The sequence below is a fragment of the Loxodonta africana genome, chromosome 3 (assembly GCF_030014295.1).
Source record: "Loxodonta africana isolate mLoxAfr1 chromosome 3, mLoxAfr1.hap2, whole genome shotgun sequence".
Classification (NCBI taxonomy): domain Eukaryota; kingdom Metazoa; phylum Chordata; class Mammalia; order Proboscidea; family Elephantidae; genus Loxodonta; species Loxodonta africana.
In genome coordinates, this window is record NC_087344.1 from 154,378,999 (window position 1) to 154,388,149 (window position 9,151).

A 9,151-nucleotide genomic window follows, 5' to 3' on the forward strand; every position below is an offset into this window, starting at 1 on the left:
TAGAAGACTTGTTCGAGATTTATGGGCAATTAACCAAATAGTGATCCCCAGACTCCCTGTAGTCCCTAACCCCCATTTATTATTAGCTAACATATCTGTTGAAGCCACTTACTTTACAGTAGTGGATTTATGCAGTGCATTATTTAGCATACTGGTACATCCAGATAGACAGTATTTGTTTACTTTCACTCTGAACAATCATGAATTTACTTAGACTGTCATGCCCTAAGGTTTCTCCAAGTCCCTTGGCTATTTTTCTGAGGTTCTTCATGCAGACTTACATCATCTGCAATTCCCTGAGAAATCTGTGCTTATCGATGATCTTTTACTTTGCTCTACAACAAGCTGATTGTATTTCTGCGTTTATTTACTTACCCACTTAGTTCATAAAGGACATAAAGCTTCTAAGAAAAACTCCAGCTGCTCATGGACTTCCAGCCAACATGGTGCCACAGACAGAAGCACCGCGCTGTCCCTCCACAGCAAAGACCCAAAACACTAAGTAAAACAGAGACAAATGACATTCCTGGAACCCAAAATGTCAAATGAAGAGATAAAGAACTCAGCCAAACACCAAATGGTATAAGAATCAGACAGAGGACAGAGTGAGGAGACATACATGCGGAGGTCTCCCATCAGCTAACGCAGCACCGATTCAACATCCTGGACTCCTGTCAGGGATTGGTGGTCAGGAAGCATGGGAAAGCAGCTTCACAGAGCTCCGAGCAGGAGACACAGTACCCAGTAACCGGCAATACACTCTTTCCCACCCTCCATCCTCTCCTGGCTGCTCTACCTCTGAGCTTCTTGGCTGACTCCAATGGCTTGGCTGTCCGGGAAGTGCAGCATCCATGTGGCTTGGATTCACCCCTCGCACACTGGAGATCTGCAGACAGGGAGTACGGGAAAGCAGCTTCACCAAGTTCCCAGGAGGAGACAGAGCACCAAGTAACCAGCAATATACGCTTTCCTAACCCTCATCCTTCTCCCTCCCACCCCCATCCCACCTCCTCTGCTTCCCACCAGCTGCAGTCCCTTGACCAGGAGGCAACTGCTTTGGCCCCTGGCCACTTGGATTCACCCCACCCACACTGGCCAGTTACCTGAGCTGCTCCTGCTTCTTTCCACTTCTTTTGGTTTCTTCCGTGCCTCCCACCACCTCCGCCTCCTTTCTTTCGAATACCCGGCTCCTCGTGTCATCTTTGCTTCTTCTTGAAAGGCTGTGAAGCCCTGCTCGACTGGGCAACCACTCCCCTGGCCCATGACACCACCCTGGTGGGATCCCTGGGGCTTTTTTTTTTTTTTTTTTTTTTGCTTGTTTTGCTTTGTTCTATCTTGTTTGTTTGTTTGCTTGCTTTTTCTTTCCACAGCTTGGGAGCCCCTTCTAGCCAGGCTGCATTGTATGGATTAGGAGCCACTCTCCCAATCTGCACAGTTGTGTAGGTGGAATCCCTGGGGGCATTTCTCTTTTTTTTCTTTTTCCTTTTCTGTCTTTCTTCATTTCTCAGTTCTCATCTCTCTGTACTTACCTTCTTTTCTTGTCTCCTGAATACCTGATGCTGTGTGACATCTATACCTCCTCTAGCTAGGCTATACTGTGCAGCCTGGGAACCACTTCCCTGGTCTTCACAGCCACACCAGTGGGACCCCTGGGGGCTTTTCTATCTTTCCTTTTCCAGGTTTTTATCTAGTTCTTTTTTTCTTCCTTTTCTCCATTTCTCAGTTTCTCATCTCTCCACTCCAAGGGCAAGCTCCCTTAGGACTTTTTGTTCTTTTTCCTTTGTTTGTTTGTTTTGGACTCTTGTTTCTCTCTCCTCTCTCTCCTCTTTCCCATACCCATATTAGCTTCACACTTCATAACCTCCCCCCTCTTTCCTGCCTACCTGCACCATGCACTGAACATCACATCCCCAAGCAGCACAAGCATGGCCTACAAGAACCTGCCCAGCACTGATTCCTGCCCACCCTGTCAGTCCCAGTATATGCCACAAACAACCCATCCCAATCCCTCCCCTTCAGCTGCACCTGCCCTGTTGCACCATAGCTGAGTGACTGGCCCTGCCCATTGGACAAGGAGGTGAAAAGTATTGTGACTAGAGAAAAGCAAATAAAAAATGCACAGCCTGCCTGCTCAGACATAACCAAATAAAACAAAAAAAGCATGACAAAACAAACAAATCTACAATCAAGAAACAAAGAAAATAATTACTAAATGTTCTGAAGACAGCAGACAATGTCAAAACATATCAAGAAAAAAAAAAACAGTACAGGATGTTTCCAGTAGGCATCCAAAATCAAACAGCAGATGACTTTCCAGTAGAACAAAAGGCACTAGAACTACCTGACAGGGAATTCAAATCTCTAATATTCAGAGCTATCCAAGAGTTGAAGCAAAAAGCAGACAGAAATGAGGAAAAATAGACAAATTTATGGAAAACGCAGACATATTCATGGAAAATACAGACAAAAAAAAAAAATGGAAGAATTCAGGAAAATAGTCCAGGAACAAAATGCCAAAATAAATTCACAACTAGAAATCATACAAAAAGAACAATTAGAAATCTAAAAATAAATTCACAACTAGAAATCATACAAAAAGAACAATTAGAAATCTATAAGATAAAAACAGGATTTCAGAAATGGACAGTGTCATAGAAGGTCTGAGGAGCAGGTCTGAAATGATGAAACACAGGATCAGCGAAATTGAAGACAAACACTTGGATACAATTCTGTTTAAAGAAAAAAAGAACAAAGAAAAATGAAGAAACCCTGAGAATTATACAGTATGCAATCAAAAGCAAAATCTTGCAAGTGATTGGTGTTCCAGAATAGGGAGAGAAAATGGAAAACACAAAGAGGATCATTAAAGAATTGCTGACAGAAATTTCCCTAATATCACGAAAGATGAAAAGCTTACTATCCAAGAAGCTCAACGAACCCCATATAGGATAGACCCCAAAAGAAAAACACCAAGGTATATCATAATCACACTCGCTAAAACCAAAGACAGAGAAAAAAATCCTGAGAGCAGCTTGAGAAAAACAAGAATTCACATACAGAGGAGAAACAATAAGACTAAGCTCTGATTGTTTGGCAGAAACCATGCAGGCAAGAAGGCAATAGGATGACATATATAAAACCTTGACAGAAAAAAATTGCCAAACAATAATAATATAGCCTGTAAAACTTTCATTCAAATATGATGGTGAAATTAGTACATTTCCAGGTAAACAGAAATTAAGGGAATATGTAAAAACCAAACCAAACTTACAAGAATTATTAAAGGGAGTCCTTCTGTCTGAGAACAAGCAACATCAGACCACAACCTGAATCTAGGATGCAAGATTGTACCAGCCAGATACCAACACAGGAAGTGAACTCTCGAAGACTATCCAAAACCAAAAGAATTGCAACAGGGAACCGGAAAGGTTAATATGTAAATGACAACAACATCAGAACAATAAAAGAGGGAATAAATGGGGTAGGTATTATAGAATTTTCTAATGGAGAGGAAGTGGTAACTTTGGTGAAGGATAAGACAGTACACAATACTGGTGAAGCCAGCACAACCTGTATAAGGCGAGGTTGTGGTAGCTCCACAGACACATCCAAATTCCCTGAGGGACCAAATTGTGGGGCTGAGGGCTGTGGGGACCATGGCCTCAGGGAACACCTAGCTCAATTGGCATAAGAGTTTATAAAGAAAATGTTCTACATTCTACTTTGGTGAGTAGCATCTGGGGTCTTAAAAGCCTGTGAGTGGCCATCTAGGATACTCCACTGGTCTTGCCCCTTCAGGAGCAGGGAAGAATGAAGAAAACTAAAGATACAAAGGAAAGATTAGTCCAAAGGACTAATGGACCACATCTACCACAGCCTCCATCAGACTGAGTCCAGTACAACGAGATGGTTCCCAGCTACCACCACTGACTGCTCTGACAGGAATCACGATAGAGGGTCCCGGACAGAACTGGAGAAAAATGTAGAACAAAATTCTTACTCAAAAAGATAGACCAGTCTTGCTGGCCTGACAGAGATTGGAGAAACCTTGAGAGTATGACCCCCAGACACCCTTTCAGCTCAGTAATGAGGTCACTGCTGAGGTTCACCCTTCAGCGAAAGATTGAACAGGCCCATGGAACAAAACAAGACTAAAGGGGTACACTAGCCCTGGGGCAGGGACTGGAAGGCAGGAGAGAACTGGAAAGCTGGTAATAGTGAACCCAGGGTTGACATGTTGTGGGGTTGTTAACCAGTGTCATAGAACAACGTGTGTCCTGTCTGATAAGAAAACAGTTTGTTCTGTAAACCTTCAACTAAAGTACAATTAAAAAAAAAAAAGAAAGAAAGAAAAACGTCAGCTGGCCTCTACTCAAGTTAAATATTTAGGTCACCTTCTTTTTGTCAAAGGTGCCACATTAAACTCTAGCCAGGAAGCAGGAATCCTTAACTTCCCACCTCCTGAAACCAAGAGGCAGTTGAGAGGATTTTTAGGGTTATGTGACTATTGTTGGATATAGATACAAACTTCTCATTGATAGCTTGACCCTTATATGAATTATTAAACGGAAATGCACCTGGTGTCCTGATTTTAGGTTCAGATGAGGATAAAGCTATTGATAATTTAAAATGTGCTCTGCACTCTGCCCTGGCTTTAGAATATCCCAATTACAATTTAGATTTCTTGCTGTTCATTCATGAGAGAGAAGGGACTGCCTTTGTGCTAACAGAAAAACGTTAACAGTCAGCAAAGACCTTCAGAGGATTATAGTTTAGAACTAGATCCAATGGCTCATGCCTATCCCCCATGTTTGTGAGCTACCATAGCCCTTGCAAAATTAAAAGAAAATACTACTGATATAGCAATGGGAAATACTCTTAACGTTTTTGTTCCCCATGGAGTCAATGCTACGTTAAATTCTGGGGTAACCCAGCACATATCCACCAGTTATATGGCTTCCTATAAAGCTATTCTACTTTCCTCTCCTCACATTCACATTTGGCATGTCAAAGCCCTAAATCCAGCCACTTTATTGGCCTATCATGGACTCATCTGAGCTGATGCATGACTGCCGAAATCTTACTGAATAGTTATTAACTCCCAGGCTTGATTTACAAGAATGTATTTTAGAGAATCCTGATCTTATTTTGTTTGTAGATCAGTCATATCTTAAACCATCCCCAAACTCCTCCAAATTTCAGGCTGGCTATCCAATAGTCTCCCCTACTGACGTAATAGAAAAGGAACCTCTCCCTAAAGCCACCTCAACCCAGCAAGCAGAGCTATATGCTCTGACCCAAGCTTGTATGTTAGCTGAAGGCCTAGTAGCCAATGTTACTTTGGACTGTCAATATGAGATTAAAGTTGTACACAATATTGGACTGTTATAGGAACAAAGAGGACTTTTAACATCGTCTGGGACTGAAATTAAAAATAGCCAGCTCATTAAAGAACCATTAGATGTATTATTATTACCTAAAAGCCTACCTATTATTAAAACACAAGCCCACCAAAAAGAGCTTACTTCTGTGGAAATGAAAGGAAACCGTTTCACAGATCATATGGCAAAAAGACAGCTACCTAAATTTGCACAAATAAAGTTATACTGACAGAAATAATTGGACCACAACTTAATGAAATTTCTCTATTTTCAAAGGATGATTTAATAACTGAACAAGAAAATGCAGAACTTGAGAAAAAGCTTTATAGACAAAGGAAAGATGCACAGTAGACCCAATATCTGTGTTATGAGTTGAACCAAATAAGAGAATTGTCCTTCCCTCATCCTTACAGTATCCAATGCTTCATCTATTACATGAAGCTAGTCATTATGCTATAGATAAAATGATACAAATTATGCAAAATTATTAAAATTATTAGTGGGGTAAATTTCAGAAAGCCACTACAGATATTCACAAGGCTTGCCCCACAAGTCCTTTATTCACTCCTGGAAAACACTGAAATACTCCTTTGGTCATTTTCCACAACCCTGAGGGCCCATGTTAGTATGGCAAATGGATTTCATCCAGTTGCCCCCTTCTCAGGGTTATCAATTTGTTTTAATAATGATTTGCATGTTCTCTCACTGAGTAGCTCTTCCTTGCAGAGAAGCAACTGCCACTTTTGTAGCAAAAAAGGTCTTGGAGAATATAATTCCATGTTGGGGTGTGTCATGGATTGAATTGTGTCCCCCCAAAATACGCATCTACTTGGTCAGGCCATGATTCCCAGTAAAGTGTGGTTGTCCTCCATTTCATGATTGTAATTTTGTTAAAGAGGATTAGGGTGGAATGGTAACATCCTTACTAAGGTCACACCCCTGATTCAATGTAAAGGGACTTTCCCTGGTATGTGCCCTGTACCACCTTTTGCCTCACATGAGATAAAAGGAAAGCGAAAGCAGGCAGAGTGGGGACCTCATACCACCAAGAAAGCAGTGCCAGGAGCAGAGTGCATCCTTTGGACCAGGATTCCTGTGCTGGACTGACCCAGTGGCTGCAACAGTGGGCTCAAACGCAGCAATGATTGTGAGGATGGAGCGGGATGAGGCAGCGTTTCGTTCTGTTGTACATGGGGTTGCTGTGAGTCAGAACGTACTCGAAGGCACCTAACAAAAATGATGCATGTTGACCAAGACACTAATTGAGACACAAATTCTTCCAATAATGTATTTTGAAGGACATTCTCAGTGAATGTTTAGTTCTAAGTGTCCATAGATCATACCTATTTGGGGTCAAATTGGTTTTTTTAATTATTTCAAGACAGTGAGCTCCACCAGAGCAGGGGCTTACTTAAGCAGTCTATGCTTAGCACAGTCCCAGCAAGTACTAGGCTTGAAATAAATGGACTATACATGTTATTTCAAGAAACACTAATATTTAACCCGAACTTCATTTTAAAAATGAGGATATAATCATCTCTTCTGCCTTCCTTCACAGGTTTTGAAGATCTCGTAATATAATTCATACGCAAGTTCTTTGGAATATGAAAGGCAGATAATAGTACTAAAGTGGACAGACGGTTATATTTTTTATTGAGGCATGATTTTCATACAGTAAATTTCACCCTTTTCAGTGTACAGTCCTGTGAGTTTTGACAAACGTATACACCACTATCACAATCAAGATATAGAACTGTTCCGTAATTCCCCTCCCAATTCCTTCATGCCCCTTTGTGGTCAACCACTCTTCCCACTTCTGACTCCTGGCAGCCATTCATCTGTTTTCTGACCCTGTTTTTGGCTTTTCCAGAATGTCATATAAATGAAATCTGGCTTCTTCCACTTAGCATAGTGCATTCGAGATTCATCCACGTTTCTGTGCATATCAGGAGTTTGTTTCTTTATTGCTGAGTGGTATTTTATCTGAGTAGTATTTTATTGTATGGCTATACCACATTTTGTTTACTGACTCACATTTTAAGACTAGGAGGAGAATAATCAACATAAATCAAAATCCCCACTGTTCACTTTTCTGCCCCTTCTGTTCTGACACCAGCTGCGCATGCAGCACTCCTTCCTCTGGCTCTAACCATCCAGAGCTAGGTCAGAGCTCACAGATTAAAGGGCACAGTCCTCCAGACTAAGCTGGCCCAAGATCACAGATTCCAGCCACAATCTTGGAAGTCCCTAGGGCCCCCTTCACTTCTGACCTGCTGGTTACAAATTTAGGGTTTTCCCACCACCCCTTGTAGATGCCAGCTGCAAGCTTTGGGGTCCCCAGCCCCCTCACTTCTGATCCACTGGCTCCCACTATTCCCTTGGGTATAACACTTCTATGGAAAAACTCATAAAAAAAAAGATTGCCAGCTGCAAGCTTTGGGGTCCCCAGCCCCCTCACTTCTGATCCACTGGCTCCCACTATTCCCTTGGATATAACACTTCTATGGAAAAACTCATAGAACTCACAAAAAGCACTATACATATGATCATAGTTTTATTACAGGAAAAAAGCACACAAATGAAGAGATGCATAGGCTAGGTCTGGGAGGGGTGCCAACACCAAGCTTTTGTGTCCCAAAAAGGGATGCGCTACCCTCCCAAGTGTATCGATGTCTTTCATCGACCAGGAAGCCCATGGAGTTTCCATGTCCAGAGCTTTTACTGGGAGTTGTTATGCAGGGTTTATCTTAGGAATTAATAGAGGCACACTCAGGTGTGTCATGCATAAACTCATTTAGTCATGGCAAGACATGTAAATAAGACCTCAGAACATTCATTCAGAACCACAGAATCAGAATTAACAATTACAATTACAATGTTAGCTCAGTGATTACAGTCCAAATTTTTAGACTTTAGGACATCTCAGGAGGAAGGCTTACTCACTGTTCAAATTCGGCTTTGAAATATAGTAGAATAATTTACAAAAACAGTTTCTTTCTCTTAAATAAATTTTCTGTAGACTAATACTATTATAAGGCAATACATATCAAGAACATATTATTTAGCAAGCAGAAACCACCCAGGGGTTAGAGAACAGAATAGTGCACAAGTCAAGGGCCTTGTTTCAGAATCCTACTGGAAGGGATGAAAGAAACTAAGGAAGGGGATGTTGTTGGGTGTCATCAGTCGATTTTCAACTCACAGTGGCCCCATGTGACAGTAGGACTACCCCATACAGTTTTCTAGGTTGTAATCTTTACAGGGGCAGATCACCAGGTCCTTCTCCCTTGGAGCCGCTGGGTGGGTTCAAACCGTCAAACTTTGGGTTAGCAGGAGAGCTATTAACCACTACATTACCAGGGCTCCTTGCGGGAAAGGGTAGGGGTAAACAAATAGGAGTTAGTCAAAATTTAGGAGTGAGCAAGAGGCTGCAGTAAAATTGTACCTTTTTTTTTTTTCCTGCAAATTCTTTGGTTAAGGGCCAGAGAATGGCTGAGTTTAGAAGGGGCACAGCAAGAAAAGATGGGGGAAGAGAGGATTTGTTGGAGTCAAGCAGATGTTCAACTTGATATAAAAACAAACTTTTCCACAAACAGAGCTGCTCACTCAGAAAAGGTGGACTTGGGTGGCCCATCACTGGCTGTGATTAAGCCTAAGTGGCTTATCTTGTTAGAAAGGTAAGTAAACAGTATCCCTGTACCCTTCACTCTGCAAATCTTTATTAAAAGCTTACTTAGATTATTAAAATCTGGGGCCGGGTGAGAGGGACG